Source organism: Pelodiscus sinensis, chromosome 4, assembly GCF_052426305.1.
Source record: "Pelodiscus sinensis isolate ZL-2025 chromosome 4, ASM5242630v1, whole genome shotgun sequence".
NCBI classification, from domain to species: domain Eukaryota; kingdom Metazoa; phylum Chordata; order Testudines; family Trionychidae; genus Pelodiscus; species Pelodiscus sinensis.
The window spans coordinates 82,496,659-82,518,491 of NC_143055.1; the positions used below are offsets into that span (position 1 = coordinate 82,496,659).

General features: G+C 47.4%; 1 protein-coding gene across 3 annotated transcripts in view; it reads right to left on the reverse strand.

Annotated features, from left to right (window-relative positions):
* The window catches only part of DCLK2 (doublecortin like kinase 2), a 157,143-nt gene that overhangs the window by 116,797 nt on the left and 18,513 nt on the right, over positions 1-21,833 (reverse strand). The gene's annotated exons all lie outside the window — the stretch shown is intronic.

Below are 21,833 nucleotides of genomic sequence, written 5' to 3' on the forward strand. Positions count from 1 at the left end.
GAACGTATGGACCGAGGACCATGTAGCAGCCCTACAGATCTCAAGAATTGGGGCACGCGCCCTGGTGGTGTGCGCCGAAATGCAAGGCGGCTCCCGTGTGCCAGAGCATAGCACTCCTTAATGCAGGAGGATATCCATCCCGACAGCCTTTGGGCCGAAACAGGCATCCCATTTACCCATTCGGCATAGGCAATACACAACTGCGATGACTTGCGAAAAGCCATCGTTCTGTCTATATAAAAGCCAGTGCCTGCTTTGCGTCCGGGGAGCAGTGAGGCTTGGGAAAGAAAACCGGGAGGTATACGTCTTGCGACATGTGGAAGGCCAACACTATCTTGGGGAGGAAAGCAGGGTGGGGACGCAGCCAAACCCTGTCCTTCGAGAACACCAGGTACGGGGGCTCCCAGTCAGGGCACCCAACGTGCTGATGTAATGGCCACTAGGAATGCCACCTTAAGCGACAGAAACCTGAGAGGGCAGGATGGCAGGGGCTCTAAGGGGGATCCAAGAGCTTATTTAACACCAAGTTGAGGTCCCACTGGGGCTCTCATGGGGAAACAACTTGTCAGACCCTTTAGAAACCTCTTTATGAGGGGGCCAGCGAACAATGACCTTCCCTCCGACCCCTAATGAAACGCCGTTAGGGACGCTAGATGTACCCACCGACAGCACGGATAGGCCCGCCTGCTGCAGCTCAAACAGGTAATCCAGGACCACAGGAACAGGAGCCTGGGAAGGGCAGACTCCCTTGCTCTGAGCCTAGACAGAAAACCGCTTCCACTTGGCGGCGTATAACCACCTGGTGGTTGGCTTCCAGCTCCCCAGGAGAACCTCCTGCACCCCCCATGACCAAGCTCTCTGAGGGTTTCAGCCATGGATAAGCCACGCCATCAGGAGAAGGGACTTGACATCTGGGTGATACAGGATGCCTCCGCCCCTATTCTGGGTGACCAGGTCTGGGGTCAGCAGCAGACAAAGGGACCTAGCCTCCACCGCAGGATGGGGTACCAATACTGCCTGGGCCAGTCCAGGGCTACCAGGATTACCCGGGACTTTGGGAATGAGTGGGAATGGGGGAAAATGCATAAAGCAGCCCGAGGCCACGGAGCGGTCAGGGCGTCCCCCTTCGAACTCGCTCCCAGACCCAGGAGAGAGAAATACAGGGGACATTTCCTATTCCCTTCAGTAGTGAATAGGTCCACCAGGGGACAACCCCACAACTGGAAAAGCTGAGCTAAAACCTCCCCCTTCAGGCACCACTCGTGGACTCAGAAGGACCTGCTCAGCGAGTCTGCTAGCATATTCATGCTTCCCAGCAGGTACACTGCATGTAGCTGTATGCCATGGGCTATACAGAACTCCCAGAGGAGAGCCGCCTCCTGACAGAGTGGGGACGATTGAGCCCCCTCTCACCCTTGTTTATATAGCAAACAGCTGCTGTGTTGTCCAGCAGAATCGACACCAGTTTCCCAGAGAGCATGGCCAGGAAAACCTCGCAAGCCATCCTGACCGTTCTCAGTTCTTGCACATTTATATGCAATGCCTTTCTGTGAAGGGACCACAATCCCTGCATCCTGTGACTCTGAAGGTGTGGCCCCCAGCCATCGTCAGAGGTGTCCGTGATAAGCTGGGCCAACGGTAGCTCTGTACGATAGGGAACTTCAGCACACACCTGTGTCTCTAATGTCCACCAACCCAGCGAGGCCAGGACATCCTGCAGCACAGGCAGGACCTGGTCCCATCGCTGTCTGACCTCATTGAAGGATTTTGCCAGCCACACCTGCAGCGGCCTGAGCCGCAAACTGGTGTATTTGACCAAATAGCTACAGGCCGCTATGTGACCCAGGAGTTTCATGCACAACCTCACAGTCATCGGCGGGGATTGCCCCAGGTAGGATACCAGGGTCCAGAGCGCCTGAAACCTGGACAGCGGGAGGGAAGCGTGCCCTCTATGTTCTGTGTGGGTATCAATTTTGACTTCTTGTTCAGGATGAGTCAGAGTCTGTCAAATAGAGACCACGCCAACCTATGTGCGTGGCAACTTGGTCTCTTGACTGACCTCTCATGAGCCAGTTGTCCAGGTACGGAAAGACTTGGACCCAAGCTGCCGGAGGAAGGCAGATACCACTACCATACACTTTGTAAAAACCCTGGGGGCGGTTGACAGCCCAAAGGGTAGGACAGTAAACTGGAAGTGTTGGTGATCTACCACAAACCGGAGGAACCTATTGTGGGTCGCCTGGATCGCGACATGAAAGTAGGCGTCCTTCAAATTGAGGGACGCATACCAATCCCCTTTGTCAAGCACCGGAATTATTGAGGCCAGGGTCACCATCCGAAACCTTTCCTTTCTTGTGTGTCCTTTGAGGTCCGAGGTCCAGGATGGGCCGAAGGCCCCCTTTTGGCTTCGGAATAATAGAATAGTGGGAATAAAACCCCCTACCCTCTCAGTGGGAAGGGACCCTTTCCACCACCCCCTTTTCCAGGAGTGCGGTGACCCGTTTGAGGAGGGCCTCGTGAGACGGGTCCATGACGAGGGACAGGAAGGGAGTAAGGGAGGGGTAAGAGCCCAGGAAGGGGACAGAGTAACCCCGGGAAATTATGTGTCTGAGGTGATGACCGACCAGGCCTGGGCAAAGTGGGACAACCGGTCCCCAAACAGAGGGGAAATAGTGGGTATCGGTATGCGGTCCCCGAGCGCACCTTCAAAATGACTGCTTAGGAAGGTTGGGAGGGGGCTGAGTCATGCCCTTGCCTGCATCCAGATGGGGCCGACAGTGCCTATTGTGAGCCCCTGAACCCGGCACATTGGCGAAACCCCCAGTAGGACCATGGGCCTGCGCCACCAATAGTCCGGCCGTGCGGCCTGTGGCTGGGCCCTTTGCGGCTGCCTACTCGGCAAGTGCCCGTGTTGGAGCGCAGGCGTATGTATACCCAGCTACCAAAGAGTTGACCTGGTATCTTTCAGACTGTGAAGCCTGGAGTCGGTATTTTCCGCAAAGAGGGCCTTCCCGTCGAACAGCATGTCCTGTATAGTGGCCTGCAAGTCCAATGGGAAACCTGCAGCCAGGCGTTACATCACATCACCACACCGGACACCACCATCCTGACTGCCAAGTCTACCGCATCCAGGGACACCTGTAGGGCGGTGCGTGCTATTGTCCTGTCCTCTGTGGCCAGGGCCGAGAACTCCTGCCTGTCCTCCAGGGTCAACCTGTTTTGGAATCTGTTCATCACTTGCCAGGTGTTATAGGCATAGCGACTGAGCATTGTCTGCTGGTTGGCGATGCGCAATTGCACCCACCCCTCCGTTGTATAGATATATGGACCTAATGGGGCGCAAGGCTTAGGGTCCGTTGCTTTCAGAGAAGGGCCCAGCTGCCCGTGTCCCTCCTTCTGGGCCGCCGCCTGGGTCACGATAGAACCCGGCACCGGGTGCGAATAGAGGTGCTCATGCCCCGACTGGGGGACATAATACCTCCCCACGACTCCCTTGAGCGTCAGGGATAGGGATGCCGGAGTCTGCCACAAGGTGTTCGTGATTTTTGCCACTGTCTTATTCAGTGGCAGGGCTAATTTCGCAGGGGCATCCTCACTGAGGATGTCCACCATCGGGTCTGATTCCTCAGTCACCGGCTCAACCAGCACCCCGAGGTTTGCCGCAAGTCGGCAGAGCAGCTCCTGGTGCAACCTCACGTCCATGGCTGGCATGACAGAGACGATGAGGATGTTGACTCACGACTTAGGACCGACTGCTGTAGTACCTCCGACTGCTGTTGGAGATCGGCCCTTGACTCCCACAGGTCCGGATGCTCCTTGGGGCTATCCCCTCTGGGCGATGGCATGGCCTGGGACAACTCCGGCTTCCCAGCATGGGGATGGGGCTGCAGCGGTAAGTGTGGCACCAGACCACTCAGTACCAGCTGGTAGGACAGTGCCTGCAGAGCCGGATCCTGTGGTGCCTGCAGGGTCGGCACCTGCGGTGCTGGCATGGCCAGTACTTGCGATGACTGTGTCGGTACCAGCACCCTTACGACTGACGGGGCCGTAGGGTGCATGGGTGCCAGCAGCGACATCCCAGGGATCGCCTGGACCGGAGACGGTGCCACCAGAGTCGCCTCCGCCAGCGCCGGCACAGTCTGACCCCATATGGGATCGGCCAGCAGCAACAGTTGGCCCCTTGACTCTACCAGTGCCGGCCAGGGCCTTGGGGTTGGGGAGATCACCAGTGCCTGAGGCCTCTGGTACCGAAGTTGAAGACCACTCCGAGGAGGGGGAGGAGGGAGGTGAAGCTGTCAGCTCTATCAGCTGCCTCGAACGCCTCCGGCAAGGTGAGATTCCCCCAAACACTTGAGACACTGTTTATGGAGGTATCCCTTGGGCATAGGCTTCGTGCAAGCTGCACACAGTTTGAAGCCCTGCGGGCCTGGCATCACCGACCCCAGGCGGGGGAGGGAGTTCAAGGGAAACTCTCTCTAAGTACTTAACAACTACAACTACTGAAAATAAAGAACTGCCAACGGGCGAAGATAACAAGCTGGGATCTGCACAAGACAGAAAGCTCCAATGTCCGTCACGAGCGGTAAGAAGGAACTGAGGAGGGGGAGGGTTGGCAGGGGTACTTATGCTCCGCTATAGCGGCGCCACTCCAGGGGGCGACCTGCCGGCCCAACAGGTACCGCTGGGTAAAAAAATACTCCGGAAACAGTGCACGCGGTGCGCATGCACCTCATTCGAATGGACATGAGCAATCACTCGAAGAAGAAACATTTTTACACAGGTATTAAACCTTAGTACACTGGAAAGCCACATAAACTTAACACACAAGTTGTATGGGTCAGATTCTGTTCCATATGTATTATTTCCACAACACTATCTAGAAAGAACTTGTTTTGTTTTCAAATATGCTTAAGAATATGTATCAGAATTATAAAAACCAGGAACAGTAAAGAACACAACTAAACTAAAATGTAACAGGTGATGCTTACTGAGTAACAGTTAACAGGCAGCCCCGCATGGGACCGGAAGCAGCAGAGGTTGCTAGAAGCCCATCAAGCCCTATGTGGGGCTGGAATCACATGGGGATGCTACCTCTACCCAGGGCTGTCTCTACTGGCCCCATGCGGGTTGGGTGCTAGAAGCCCCATATGGAAGCCAAGCTGGAGTGCCTCCCCCACTCCCCACCTACCTCCATTTAATCAGTTAACCAGTTAGATTGAACATTTAACCTGTTAACTAATGAAATGGGATTTTACATCCCTAGAAAGGGAAGTAGATAAACAGTGACATGTCAAAGTTTTCAGATGACAGACTATTACTCAAGACAGGTAAATCCAAACTTCAAAGCATTCTGTATAGAGATAAGTGATCTGAGAAAACTAAGTGACTGGACAACAAATGGCACATGAAAATGCCATTTAAGAAATGCCAAGTAATGAATATTGGATAAACATAATTCCAATGATACATACAAAAATGATGGGATCTAAATTGGCTGTTACCACTCAAGAAAGATCTTCACTCATTGTGCACAGCACTCTGAAAACATCAGCTCAACGTGCAACCTCAGTCAAAAAAGTTAACAGAATAGTAGGGAACACTAGGAAAAGGATAGATAATACAGTAAATATCTTAATGTCACTATATAAAACTATGGTATGCCCACATCTTGAATCCTACATGCAGTTCTTCTGGTCACCCCTTCTAAAAAACTACTTATTAGAAACTGAAAAGATACAGAGAAGGACAACAAAATGATTAAGGTATGGAACAGCTTCTATATGAGACGAGATTAGAGAGACTGACTATTCGGCCTGGGGGAAAAAAAAAAAAAAAAAGGAGTATGAAGGGATATGATATAAGTTTATAAAAGCATGGCACATGAGGAAAAAGTGAATAAGAAACAAAAAGTAGTATTTATTCACACAAATGCATAATCAGTCAAAGGAATTTGTTCCCAGGTATGTTGTAAAGATTAAAACTGTAACTGAGTTCATAAAAAGAATTAGATAGATAAATTTAAGAGGGCCTTCAAAGGTTATTAGCCAATATGGTCAGGGATGCAAGCCCATGCTCTGGGTTTTCTTAGCTTCTGACTTCCAAATGCTGGGACAAGACAACAAAGGATGAATCACTTGATAATTGCCTTGCTCTGTTTATTCCCTCTGAAACATCGGACATTGGCCACTGTCAGAAAACAAGATCCTGGGCTAGGCGGACCATTGGTCTCTCTAAGAACATACAAACGGCCATATGAAGGAGAGGAGAGGAGAGAGGAGAGGAGAGGAGAGGAGAGGAGAGATCCACCATTTTGTGCCCAGCCGATTCTAGCATCTAGTCACTCAAATCAACATTCCAGTTCCAACCATGTGCACAAGCACTGATAGCATCTGATTAAATTAATTTCCCCCCTTCAAATAACACTGTTGATGGCTAATAAATAATGTTCCACAAGGTGATTCTTTTTTCAGGTATCTTCTTGTCCTTTATTATGAAAAAAACAATATCACAAAGAAACTAAGGTTGCAAAAATTGTTACTTCAGATAATCAGGACTGCTGTACAAATTTTACAATGAACTGAACACCACAAAACTGCAACCTCAGCTACACAGGAAGATCACTGTGATGACAAATGTGTGGCTGTACCAAGAAGAAAGACCAAAGGTCCTGCAGAGCTTGAAACACATTACAAAGGCGGGATTCATCAGGAAGCTAAGCACCAAGCTGCACATCACGGAACACTGCAAAAGTTTACTAATGAAAGGTCAAGTGCCGATGGGGAAAGAGGGAAAAGTGGCCTCAGAAGTGAAACAGGAAAGAACACAGAATTCAAAGAAACTAGAAAGTAAGAGATGGAGTATTTTAAAGTTAATTCACTCAGAGCTTTGCTTACTATTACTTCCATAATGGAGAATGCAAATAAAGTCACTAGATGTCACTTAAGTACCTTGTAAATCTTGTGGAACCTTTGGGCAGAGGCCAATGATTTACATACAGGCTGATTTTGGGGTGGTATTTGGAAATATGGTATAACTCAATAAAAACTCCCATCTCAATAATTAGTGCAAAGTATGACCCTGCTATTACCCACACAGTCTTCACAGTAATCAGTACATTAATATACATACTGCATGACTGAGTACTCAACATAATTCTGTTTTAAATACCTGATTTAATTTAACACTTGAAATAGACTATCATATAAAATACAGTGCTGCTCAGCAAACATTTTGTATGATTATTATGATAGCCACATAGCTGCTCTGTTTAAAATGACACTATGTGAAAATCTAAATAGGAGACATCCCCTACAGCAGAATCACTGTAGAAAGAGAACAAGATTTTTTCTTGTCAATATTTGCCATCCCACTGTCCTTAAGACAAGAAGATAGGATAACTGACTGTAAAAAAAAATAAATCAGTCTATACCATGTGTGACATGATTTTTTGAGAATACTTTATCTGCAGATACTGAGAAATAAAAGTATGCTGTACTTGGTGAAACTGTTTCAGTTTTGGATAAAACTGTTCAACAGATGTCTGCTAAAAGAAACATCCCAATAGTGCATTTGGCCTATTTCATGTTGCCTCTCCCATGTCCCCACTATATCAAGAAAACAATTGCAATAATTGGAAATACAATTACTTCATGCTTTACTAACGTTAAACATGATGTGCCAAATTCAGTCCTGGAGCAGACAAGTGCAATTCCCATTGACTTCATGGAAAGTAAGCCTAAAAATTTTCCCATTCAATATAAAAGTCATTGTATGTGACAGGAACCCAGTAGTATCCTAATCTATTAGGATTTAAAAACAAATCTCTCCACATTAAAGTACCAGTATTGTAATGAGAACATTACAGTTGTGATTTTAATCATATTACCATCTGCCGATATTCTAATGTGCACACATTAGTTTATGAGTACTATGTAATACACACTGTACACACACAACCCAGTTTAACTTTCTTCCACATTACTTCTAAACAAAAGTACAGAGTATATTGAATCATATTGTTCACCGTTGCCAGTAAGAGAAATAGATGCAGACATCGCTTTTACTGATGCATAAACTACCAAAAGCAACAGATACATGAGAATAAATCAAAACAGGGGTATCAACATGTAACATAGCAAATTTGAATATCTGGCTCCACCCTCCAGTATTCAAGTAAATTCTGCTTAAGTCAGTTATTTTATAGAAAACTATGTTTAAATTTTATTGTTTGCATGACATTGTTATGATGACCTTTTCCCAAACATACTATTACAAAATTATAGCCCTGCTTAGAAGTCATTTCTTTCAATCTAATCAGATTAATAAATGTTGATGTTTACATATTCTTCCTATTTATTGTCTGTAGTAACACACAGGTCCACAGAAAAAGGTTCCCCAACCCTGAGCTAAAGGAAGAAACTGATGCCCCCCAAATATGTATCAATATGCTGAAAGTTATGGATCAATGTTTATTTGTGTGTAAACAGGAGAGTCATATAAACTATTCCAAACATATAAACGCCACACTCCTGTTGTAGAAGTCTTAGGCTATCTTTCACTTCGGTTTCTTCAGAAAGATAGCACTACAGACCACTTTTCCCAGGAATTCACCACCACAACCCTGAACCCTGCAAAAGAGACTTCGAACTTCCAGGGACATGAGAGCCCATGAGGCCTCCCTTCGTTCAGCATCATAATCTAAGAAACTCCTCGGTGGTGCCAGCCAGACTCTGAGGCAGTGACAGACACAGCAACAGCTTATTTTTGCAGATTCATGTCTTCAATACGCTCTTCTCTACCCTTTCACTCCTGTTTTTAATTCAGAATGTTCTCGATCCTTTGCTTCCTGTTTGCTCCGTTAATCCTCTCCTGGATCCTCTTTCAAGGAATTGCAGCCTTATTCCACATGCCCACTCCCTACATCCAATACCTCCTGTGCTGTACTGAAAACAGTGTAAAAGTTGCAAGCTGTCACTTGGCTTTCTGACCCCCTGGCAGACTAGGGGTCTCTGTAGGAAAATATGCAATCACAGTCAGTTCTGTGAAGGATTACATTAGAGCAAGGGTCAGGAACCTTTTCAAAGAGGCGTGCCAAGATTTAACCTTGGGCCCATGGGCAGCAGGTCTGTATAATTTTTGGTGGTGCCCCATTAGCTGCGCCCCCTAACCTGATTACACCTGTTAGAAAAGAGCCTTTGGAGGTAACACGCTTGGGGCAAGATAGACACATGACCAGAAGTAAAAAGAGTCATGTCACCCCTCTCAAAGGGCTTTTCCCACCATCCTCCTACCAACAGGTATTAATTTGGCCCCCACCAAACTCCCCTCATGCAACTATCCTGCAGTTGCATTAACCCCATGTGTGCGACATTAACTTGGGGGCAGAGAGCTAGGGGAAGTGTTCCCTCTGAGGCTGTGTCTACACTCACGGCATCTTGTGCAAGTACAGCCATTCTTGTGCAAGAACAGCCATTCTTGTGCAAGAACACACAGAGCATTCACACTGCCCATCTGCTCTTGCGCAAGATGCCCTCTCTTACTATGTGGTACTGTAAATTTCCTTGCTCAAGAGCTACGCTCTTTTCTAACAGGTGTAAGCTCTCTTGCGCAAGAGGGCAGTGTGGATGGTCGGCAGAGATTTCTTGCGCAAGAAACCCCTATGGCTAAAATGGACATGGGAGCTTTCTTGGGCAAGAGAGCATCCACATTGCCATGGATGCTCTTGTGCAAAAGCACAGCTCGCACATGGCAGAAACCGCCAGTGTAGACACAGCCTAAGAGTTTCCTCCCATGAGTAGAATGAATTTTGTGTTGTGCACCAGTACTGAGTTCATGTGGCTTGTTTGAATGTGCCACTGTGGCACCCAAGTTATTAATACATATTTTTAAACCTTTACCTTTTCTCTCTGCTGCCATGTCTCCTCCCCTTGTTCCATCAGCTCCCCTGGTGCCTGCTGCCCTCCCCCTAACTCCTCACCCTCCTCTGCTGTCCTGACTCCTTCCCTTCTCACTGCCCCCAGCCCCCCTGAGACCTGCCCCCCTCCATCAGTCCTTCTCTGCCCCCAAACCCACTCTTCCAGTAGCCCCACTCTGATCATGTGAGCTACCCCTCCTCATTCCCTCTAACACCTCCCTCTACACACCTGCCCTGCCTCTCTCCTCTGGTGCTGGTCCCTCCCCTGCAGGTGTCTGCCCTTCTGCTTCACCCCCAGAATCTCCTGGCACCTGCACCCTCCTGGTGCCTCCCCCTTCCCTCACTGCCCCCTACCCCCTTTGTCCTATTATTCCCTAATGCCCACTCCCTCACCACCCTCTGCCCCCATTCCCCTCATGCCCCTGTACCCTCACACATGACTTGTTCCATCCTCCCCTTCCTCATGCCCACCCCCTTTCAAACCTTCTATCAGCACCTCCCTCTCCCCCACAATACTCTTACCCTCTCCTCTCCCAGCATCACCCTGCCCCCCTCCCACTGACACCTCCCTTCCTGCCCTTTTCCTGATGTCTGCACTTGGCCCCCTGGCATTTGTCTCTTCTCCACGCTGTCTCTTGGTGCCTTCCCCTTCCTTCTCCTGACCTGTCCCCCTTCCCTCAACATGAGCCCCTTCCTCTCCCACCCCTTCCCCCTATTTTTCCCCCTCTCCTACCTTCCAGTTTGCAGGGCAGCGGGGCTGGAGTCTGAGATCAGGCCCTGCCGCCCTGCTGTCCGTCGAGGGGACAGGCTGCTTCAGCTTCCACTGTCCGTTTCTTCTGCGGCTGGCTGTGGAGTCTGAGCGACCGCCCCGCGGGGTTGCCTGCTGGGTCCCAGCTGCCGCAGGAGAGTGGGCACCTCCCTGAGCTCACCCCACTGCCCCGGACCTGGGCGGACTCCCTCACCTTTGCCTGCCACGCCGCTGGCATTTAAAATACCCGGCGCAGCATGAGCATGCGCCGCAAGGGTGGGGGGGCGAGGCTGGCCTGCCACGCCCGCTCGCTGTAGCGTCCGCCCAGGGGTTTGGCCGCCACATCCCAGCACCCCATCTGGCGTGCAGCATGCACATGTGCCGCAAGGGCACCGGGCGGGGCCAGCCTGCTGCGACAGCTTGCCATGGCATGACCAGTGGCGGAGCCCCTGTGCTCCATCACATTGGGGCTGTGGGCACCCCGTTACAAGTCCTCTTCTTCTCCAGGGACGCTCTGGGGCGGGAGGAGCTATATTCAGAGCCGGGGAGAGACCCAGCTCCAAATATTGGTGGAACAGGGTCCCCGGCTCTAAATATTGCTGGAGCCTGGGTACCACGAGTCCATATAACTTGCCGTCCATGCCTGGGCCATGCCAGTCTCCCAGGAGGGGGGAAAAGGGGCTCTCACCACTGCACACCCCATGGACTGCCTCAGTCAATGCAAACCTTTCCACAGACTACCAATTGCTAACGGAAACTCACTGTTAATTACATAATTATGCCTGAGCCATTTCACTAGTGTTGCAGCTGGAGAGAACAATTTAAATTATTAAACAGATTAAGCATTTTAACTGTTAGTTTATCAAATTGTATTTTAAATAAATTAAATTATGTCCAACACAAAAGGTTTCAATGTTTTCTTCATTTATTGCAGGGGTGGGGAGCCTTTTTTGAATTGGGGATCACTGACCCACAGAAAAATCAGTTGGGGACCACACAAGTGAGAAGCAAAAATTGGCCTCCCAAGACTCCCAACCCTCACTGATGTGGCCCCCAACTGAGACACCTCACTCCTCTGGCACTCCAGCCCCAAGGGGTGAAGGGAAGAGACAGGGAAGACTGAGGCTCCCACAGGCTAGATTTACTTTACTGGGTTCCAGAGTTAGTGGATTTTGTGGACCCCCTTAGGCACTAGGGTGGGAATAAAAATGAGGGGCTCAATGTGTGTGACAGGGCTGCCAGTGAGTGGGCTAGAGATTGAAGATCTGGGAAGGAGGTGGGCACAGGATGGTGTGAGCAGGGCAGGGTCTGGAAGGGAGTTTGGCAGCAGGAGAGAGTGTGGCGTGGGGGTACGAGAGGGCGTTTGGAGGCAGGAAGGGGTTGGGAGAGTAACGCAGAAAAAGGTGAGAGGGTGAGAATGCAGACAAATAGCTAGTTGGGGAGTGAGGTAAATAAGTGGGGAGTAAAGGAAAGTGCAGCTTCTGCAAAGTAAAATTGTATCCCCCCCCATCTTCCCTCTGCTCCAGCCTCTCTCCCCTCAGCTCCATGATCCCCTCAGCATCACCTTATGCCCCCCATGCAACCCCTGCCCTGTAGCCTGACCCCCTGCATCACCCCATCCCCCCTCAGTGCAGCCCTTGCCCCCTTCCATCCTATCCCTACAGCCTATTTTACCCCCCTGCTGCTCCCACATCCCTGTGCCCCCAGTGCAGCAGCGCTGGGGTGAGGAGAGGCAGGAGTGAGGGTGGAGTCTCTTCCCTGCCTGGACCAGCCCTTTGCATCCAGGTTGGGGCAAGCAGAGCCCTGGGCTGCCCAGGGCTGGCTCAAGCCTGGCTTGGTACAGAGGGATACTGGGGAAGGGATGTGGGGGCAGTGGGGGGGGGCGGTGAAGTAGGATGTAGGGGCAGGATGGGAGGTTACCCAGCCCCGGCCCCATCCGAAGCAAGAAGCTTGTAGCCAGAAGGCAGCGGCGGGGGGGGGGGGGGGGGGGGGGGGGGGTGAGAACGTGTTAACTCCTTAGCTCCTGAGAGCTGCACACCCAGGCTGGGCAGGGTCAGCCCCAGGGATGCACACATGCATGCTTCTTTGGGGCCCCCCCAGCAGGAAGTTGGAGCTAGTCCTCTAGCCTGCAGCTGCGCTGGGGGGAGGGGGAGAGAAGGGGAAGGGGCTCAATCCCCGCCCTGTGCGCCACAGGAAATTGGCTCGTGTGCCGCTTGTGGCATGCGTGCTGGGGGTTGCCAACCCCTGGCCTAGAGTAAGAGTGTGTGGGGAGCCTCTGCTTCAGGGGGACTGTTTGTTTTGTCTCTTTTTGAGGGATTCTTGCATGCCATTCTCAATTCTAAGAAATATAGTGCTTCACTGCCCATCTTGCAGCAAAACATACTTTTTTGCTACAATGTAAAGTTCTGTTCGTAGGCTGTGAGCACAACACATTGCCCTTTCTTAGCTTGTTTAGCTTAATAACCCCTTCTCTAGGTCAAGACAAAGAAAAAAATGCAAACACGACATTTGCCACCAATCCTAATTCACTCTGCTTGTACATTATGTTTCAAGCTGGAAGGAGGTGGAGTAGTCAAACCCCATGAGCAGTCCCCAATTATCAGATGAAAGCAGAATTTAACAAATTCATGAATTACAAAATACATTTATCATATGAATTATGGGTTGAAATGTAATTAACACAAAACAATACCAGACCCACTGGAGATAAATTCATTAGAGAAACAAGGAGGCCTTTAGAGACCATAGTGCAGAAAAATGAGGGCCAGATCTGGATAAGCCACAATCTGCATTTCTCCTAGCAACAGCCACTACTACACACAGCATTTATAATCAGACAATGTCTATTTGCAATGTACTGATAACTCACCATGTGCTGTCTGGTCAGTTTCTTTACTGAAGAAGTCCCATGTACTGTGCCTCTCTGTGGCACAGTAATGTTAATATCCTTCCCACTTGTACCCAAACAGGGAAATGTCCCGAATGTCTATAACTGTGTTTCTGAAAACAGATCATACTTCTAGCAAGCCCTCATGTCCACATCTGCCTCCATGATGTCCATTATTCTGATGGTGGAATTTCATAGGTAACCCTCATTTTTACCTTCCTGTTTGTGTGGATAACTTTTCAGAGTCCACTAATAAAACAAACAAAATATCTACATTAAACTGCATAAATCAGGAAAGTGGCTATGGAAGCACTGAATTTCACTGTCTATCATAAAAATGCTGGACATCCCATCTTTCTGTGTTAAGCTTGCAAATGTCCAGTCCTGAAACAATAGAGTAGTTCAATTAACATACAAGTGCTAATATGTCCTTGTTTTTAAAAATAAAAAGGCTTCTACTATTAATTTCATGTCAGTTTCCCATCAAAGCCCAGTCAAGCTACCCTATTAAAATGTTTATTGAATGTTTATTCACTAGTGGTATTTTAAACATTTAAAAAGATACAGAATGTCCTTATTTCCCATTCTACCCTGTTTGTTTTATTTCATGAATTCCCCAAGAAAATTGGTAACTGAGCCCGGTCTACATTAAACATTTGCATTTTGTCTAAAAATATGTATTTCTTGACCGACTTCAGACAGAGGACCTGACTACAGTTAGCCAAAAAAAAAAAAAAAAAAAAAAAAAAAATGAAGCTACTATTAAGAGTACAGATTTCAAAATTACCTTCAAATAAATGAATGTTTCTGCATGAATTTTCTCTAGAACAAGTCATAAAACAATCATGAAATCTTTTCAGCTATGTTAAAGGCTTTTATACTGAAGCCTAGCAAGAATTTCTGAATATGATTTACACATTCAAACATGGAAATGCAAATCCTGAAGATGGAAATAAGAGAGGCAAGGTTATGTAATTATAATAAAATCCAAGATTCTCAAAGTAATAGGGAACCTGTGACACCAATCTGACATAGGACAGCTGCAGGATACATTCCAAATGTTTTACCACTAATTATCGGTTAATGGTCAGAGTCAGTGGGCAACAATGAATTCCCAAGGTTTAAATTCCAAGCACTGTGATTTCATCTTAGAATGGCAGGTGGTAGACCCTAATCACATGCCTTTCATTTACTGTGCTAGCTGTTCAGTCTATTTCTGCAAATCACTACTTAAATAGCTGTCATCAAAGCAATTGTCATTAAAATAGGGCTCTGGAATATTAATAAAACCTAATCTCACATCAAACATTTGCCATGAAATGTCACCATTTGAGGTGCAAAGTCAACTGTTTAAATTGCATGTCCATGCTACATTAACTAACCGTGCTTTGGTCAGTTTCTGTGAAAGAACAGTTTATTTGTTTTTTTGAAACATATAATAGGCACGGTCACAAGTTACTGCAGCAAAATTTCGATAGTGAACTTTGTGGCAAACTTTGGTCCCTTATCCTTAGATTTTTAAATGTGTTGCTGTTGTAGTAACAGACAAAAATGACGTTTTTAAATGGAAAAAACACCACTCAACAGAGACTCTTTCCATGTTTTCTGCTGTTTAAACCCATCAAACAGAGTGACCAATCACCAGTTCAAGATATTTCTCCTAACCCAGCAGTGTTTCTTCTGCAGGATGACTCCCACACTCCTTTGCATACATTGATTGCCTTGTCTTCAGGCAGACACCCTGGTCTCCTTATAGAGCAACCAACCCAGCCAGAGAAGCCACTATGTCCCCAGTTTCTCTTGCTGCAGGTTCACGGAGCTGAAAGTGAATTATCATACATCATATTCAGGCTGGGAGTAGGGATGTAATAATGTAGTTGATTAACCGATAAGCAAAAGCTTATGGGTTTAATACTGTAGACTACACACATTTCTGTCGCCTTGCCACTTAATTTTTTAGCAGGCTGGCCAGCAGCTCAGCTCAGTCTTGGCTTTCACTTGATCCTGAACCCAACCCCGCTGCAGCGCTGCATTTGAAGTGTATTAGGAGCCAGGTAGGCAGGCAGCCCGACTCAGTTCTGGCTTGTGCCAGGTCCAGTAGCTCAGACTCCTCCCCCGCCCACAGGGGCTGCCCGTGGACTATAAAATAGTCGACTAACTGATAAGAATTCATGAGGTTAATCAATTACTCAATTACCAATGTTTAACATCCCTAGCTGGGAGCCTCCCTTTCTGCTCAGGCAAGAAACAGCAATTTTTACATAAGCCAAGCTTACGATCATCTATTTGACAAAACTTGTGGCCTGTCTTCCAGTTTACTGAAGCTTCCCTAGCCTACAGGGCAATGTGAGCAGGAATTTCTTCCTCTCTCAGTTCATCCAAAATTGCATCTTTGGGAAACGGCCTACAATAGGGGCCAAAATTGTACTATTCACGATAAATCTGTGAGTTTGCATCACTGGTTAGAGCTCAGAACGTAAGAGGAAAGATAAAGCACTTTTTATGGGGGTAGTTCCAATTTTCAAAAGCTTCTGAGTATGTACAATGCCAGCTAATGTGAAGGCAAATCTCTATTACAGGCAGTCCCCGGGCTACGTACAAGATAGGGACTGTAGGTTTGTTCTTAAGTTGAATTTGTATGTAAGTCAGAACTGGTACATATTGTAGGGGAAACTGTAGCCAAACATTTCATCCTGAGCTCAGTTTTATTCTCCCACATCTCACTTCCCTCAGTCCTTTATTCTCAAGCTGAGGTGTCTGCTGAGAAAAGCCGCTCCGCGTCTCCCTGGTCTGCTGGGGGAGGAGGGGGGCGCTAGCTTCGCGTCTCCCTGGTCTGCTGGGGGGAAGCAGCTAGTGCGGGGTTGCCTCACCCTGTTTGTAAGTAGGGATCCGATGTAAGTCGGATCCATGTAACCCGGGGACTGCCTGTACAGTCATTTCTAACACCTGCAGTAAGATGTCTGATAGCACTGTAACACTGCAATTAAAATAGTCTTAAAATATAGAAGAGATGAGAGTTACTACAGCGCTACATATATTAACTTATACCTAAGCTTCTTTATTGTATCTGTTACTGATTATTATAAAGGTTTGTTTTTAAACTGAAAATTAATGTAGTATTACAGAAACAGCCCTGCACTATTATTAGTTCTGTTCTATCTCCACCCATCAGAAACCAGTATTTGCTAATATTACAATTCGCAAACATAAAAAGTAGTCAGATTCTCACAGTTTCCTCTCATCAGACACCATTATTTTATAAAGCTACAACAATTATTGTACACTAGATGCTCTACATTGAAAGGTTGTTTATTAGACTTTCTGCCAAAGCATTAATTCCCAAGTCAGACAGAAATCTTACTGGTTTTCTCAGATTCTTTGAGAAAACCAGATGAGGAGAAATGAAGCAACAGATCTTGGGCACCAACTGTACTTCTAAACCTACTCCTATTGCTCTTGCCATCTAGGTTTTGCTGCTATCAAGAATTACTGCATAATCACACATCTATACTAGCTGTGTTAACAGGCACATTTGGCCTTGATAATTTCTACAAGCCAATCCTCCCACTAGAAACATTTGCTTATTACACAGAGGGTCCCTTTATACCCATTTAAAAATTATGGCACCCTTACATAGGATTGGCTTAGAAGAAAATTCAGGAGAATGTGTTTCAACTGAGCAGCTTGGAAATAACCACCCATCTCTGGTCCCTGAAAAGCAAAGTTGAGCTAAAAACATGTAATGTATTGTTTAAGACATGTTCTCTCAGCCAGTACAATTCATATATATTTTGGGGAGGATCCCAACTTTTTAATTTTGTTGAACTGTTATGGAAATTCCCCGATGCCATTAATAAAAACCACCAAGCAGCTGGTATGAAGGAGGAAGCAAGATGAGAATGAACATTTTTATGTCCATTATATGACCAACGTGTCCCTTCTATTTCTACACTATGCAGCTGACAAGAAAATGTACTTTCTTGAACATAAAAGGAAATTTCAACATGAGGTTAATGATCTTACTGTTCCCAGTAATCTGAATACATTACTGCTTATAGGGCAATTCCCAGTTTGTGTGGACAACAACTTTAAGCTCCTTTAACGGGATCTAAACATTCCATCCTCTATTTTGGACAAAAGGATTAATTTTCTAAACAAAGTTCTAGGTCTGTTTAGCCTCACTTCAGAATAGATTATGTAGATTCCTATGCCAGGAAGGATAGTATCAATTGACTTTGATTCTTATCTGCTTCATTTTAACTCCCCAATCTTCAGATACTGATTCTTTCTATCTTCCTGAATTTTCTATACCCTCTACTCCCTGTCTCCCACCCCCTCCTTTTTCCCCCCCCCCTTCCCTCTCTCTCCCTCTTTCTCTCCTATTTTTTGGGGGGTTTGCACATCCTAAACTCAAAACGCCGGTCATCTGAAGAAGTAGACTGTGCCCACAAAAGCTCATGATACCATTTACATATTTTGTTAGTCTATAAAGTGCTACCAGACCATTTGTTGTTTTTTTTCTGTACAGACTAACTCAGCTCCTTTCTGAAGCTATAGTCATGTTGTCGCTACAGAAAAAGAATAAGATAATATGTAGATGAAAAATTAGACAATTTTGAGACTATTCTTTCCACTATCCTGTTTAAAATTAAAAGGAAAGTGTATTCAAAAGATTGCTAATCTAATGATAATATTTCCCTCTCAGTTTGTAAATCCTTCCAATGAAAAACAAAACAATTGAAGTAACTAACTAGTGAATGAAAGATTCCCTTTTCAACAAAGAATATTGTGGGAAAAACTTAGTTTTGCAACTAGTACACAATTGGTCTCTGCTAATTTGGAATCAATATAGGAAGTTTGCTTTAACACAATTTATACTTTTCTTAATTTTGAGAGCTAGAAGGATTAGTATTTTCTGCAGATAAATAAACACAACACATAACAGCAGTTACATTTTGCAATTACAAAATACCTTTCTTTAAAGTTGCCTTTCAAACTTTGCCAGCAGTAGGACATCAACACAAAAGAACTGCCTTCCTAGCAAATTTGAAAGCCTAAGTAATTATCACTTTAGAGAAAAAGGGCTCAGAAATCTCCATCAGCTGCTAATTGGAACCAAAGCACATCTGCCAAGCCATTCACATGCCCTTGTTGCCAACATCTATGTATATCAGTAAAGGCCAAACAAAAACCACACACACACACAAACACTTATATGACATGGCTTTGCTCCCCGTCTCCCTGGTCTGCAGGGAAACCAGGAGCAAAGCCTTGGAGCACGCCCGTAGCGGGACAGCCCAGGCACGCCGCGGATGTCCCAGTGCAGGCGTGCTCCGAGGCTTTGCTCCCCGTCTCCCTGGTCTGCTGGTCGGGAGACGGGGAGCAAAGCCGCGGAGCACGCCCGCAGGGGGACAGCTCAAGTGTGCCCGGGCTGTCCCGCTGCAGGCGTGCTCCAAGGCTTTGCTCCCCGTCTCCCTGCAGACCAGGAAGACGGGGAGCAGCTTTTCTCGCCCCGGAGGACAGGGGTGGCGGACCGTGGCGCATCTGGGCGTCCCGCCGCTCCCGTCCTCCGGGGCGAGAAAAGCCCCGTTCGTAACTGCGGATCCGCGTAACTCGGGGACTGCCTGTACTGCAGGAAAGGCAAAAGCTTCACTCCCCTTTAGGAAGGTAGAATAGTTACCTGCCAAGGCAAAGGAGTCTTTCTGCTTAACAATGTGCTTGAAGAAAGAGCCCCCACATTCGGCTACCTGGTACAGCCACCCACATTAGCTAATCATCAAGAATATGGCTCAGGTAGAAGTTCAGCAACAGGCTATTTCCCTCACTAGCAAGAATAATTGAGGCTTGCAGAAACACTGCCTCCCAGAGAGGCATATGGATCTTTTGTAAAATGGGGGTTTTGCACCAAAAAAAAAAAAAAAAATAATAATAATAATAATTTCACGCTGCTTGTTTCTGCAAAAACCCCTTGCACAAAAAGAGCGTGAACAAATTATGCAAATGAAGGGCGGTGATATGCTAATCTGTGCTTCATTTGCATAGGCACTGCCGGCAAAGCCAGCAGCGTAGACATAACCAGATACCCATAAGATGAAGGAAATATTATCTGTTGCAAGTCAGCTAGTTACCTAAGGGTACGTCTAGACTACATGCCTCTGGCAACAGAGGCATGTAGATTAGGCTACCGGACATAGTAAAATGAAGCGGCGATTCAAATAATCGCCGCTTCATTTACATTTACATGGCTGCCACGCTGAGCCGACAAACAGCTGATCAGCTGTTTGTCGGCTCAGCGCGGCAGCCATGTAAATGTAAATGAAGCGGCGATTATTTAAATCGTCGCTTCATTTTACTATGTCCGGTAGCCTAATCTACATGCCTCTGTCGCCAGAGGCATGTAGTCTAGACGTACCCTAAGTTTACTGCTTCCCAGCCCTCACTTCCTTCCTCACATGCATAATAGTCCAATCAGAATTGGTTAAAGTACATGTAGGTTCAACGCTGACTTTGTACAAGTGGAAACCCCCGCTCCACCCCCTGCCCCCCCCACACACACCCCACATGTGAACGAACATCGCACCGTAAAGAATAGTTCTGTCAATAGAGCAAAGCCTACTCAAATTCAATTGTGTCAGCTGGACATTAAATTTGCTCCATACTTTATGTATATTAGGGGGTCGGAGGAGGAAAAGGGAAGGAGAAGAGATTGCTTTTAAGAGCAGGGTTGTGCTGGAAATATCTTTCTGTACAGCTTCACTATGGGAAAAGAAATGCATACATAGAAGCAGAATGTCAGCATGAAGTTATTGATATTGCTGCCCCAGCCACCTAAATACAGTTGGGTAATTTCTAGTTTGTGTTGGGGAAACATTCTCAATCTCCCTCCTTTAACAGAACAGTTGTCATCTTCACTTTTCTCCACAGATTAAATGAATTTCACAGTAATGAAGAGGTAATAGTGACCGCTTTCCTCAAGCTTACAGCTGAGGAATAAAGCATCCAATAAGAAGCGAAAACTTTTCTAGAAGTTTGCCTACCCTGCTTGAATACCCTGCTTCCGCCCTCATGATCACTACAATAATAGCCTCGCCATGTCCACTTTCCAGGACCACAAGGAAGATTCACTGATAACAGCCAAAAGTAGTTTACCCTATTTCAGAGTGCTACCAAGTGCCAACAAGAAGGGAGGACTCTCAGTGAGCAAAATACAGGTTGTACGTCCCTGGTCTGGCACCTCGAGAGTTTGCTGGACTAGGGGAGGTCAATGCCACCCTGCTGGCTGCACCACTTCTGGGCTCCCCTCCTTGGGGCTTCCAAAGATGGGGTTCCCACAAGTTTCGCCACGGTTCCCCAGCCAGGACCGCTCTGCCGCCGCCAACCACTCTTGGACACTCCTGGCCCCGCTGCCACTGGGGGTTCCCCAGAGCTCCCTGGCCAATAGTCCCTTGCCATCGCCTGGCCCACTGCCACCAAGGATTCTCCAGCCCCGCTGATGCAGGACTGGGGGTACCCCATCTGAAGTGCCCAGCCACCTGCCCCAGGTGGTTTCTGGGGGGTTTGCCACCGGCCCCACTACTGGGGCCAGTCCTGCTTCTGCTGGGGGGTCCTGCTGGGGTTCTCTGGCTGCCGCCTGGTCCAGCTAATGTTTGGGGTTCCCTGGCTGGGGCGGGGAGTCCCCGTTTCCTGGATGGCCCTGCTGTCACCAGGGTTCCCCCATTAGGGCCAGGGCTCTCCAGCCACTGATGGCCCAGCAAGGATTCCCTAGCCCTGAGTTCTCCCAGCTGGCCTGCTCCTGGCCTCCGGAGCTCTTTGGTCCAGCAATATCCATGGTCCTGCCAGACCACAGATGTTGCTGGACCAGATCTGGGAGACTCAACCTGTACCATACATAATGTTTTCCCATTCCTATCACTAGTGCGCTGAGATTAGAAACATGCCCTAGAGTTTTTATAATCTCCATTATAGAAATGACTAATAAGATTCCAATCTATTTCAGACTATTGTGCTAGACAACGTACAAATCAGCCTGTCTCAATGACCTTGCAAAGTCAAATGCAAGAGATGACAGGTGGTGAACTAAACAAAGGGGGAAAAAAAAAAAAAGCAAGACTACAAGATGATATTTTCATTTTCCCAAGGGGCCCCCTTCCACATGCACACACTCTAGTACACTCTAGTGGAACGAGGTGTACAGCTAGTTCGGATTAGGAAGCCTAATCTGAACTAGCTAGTTCGTGCCGCGTGTAGCCGCGCGGCACACGGTCCGACCTAGCCGGCATTTAAAA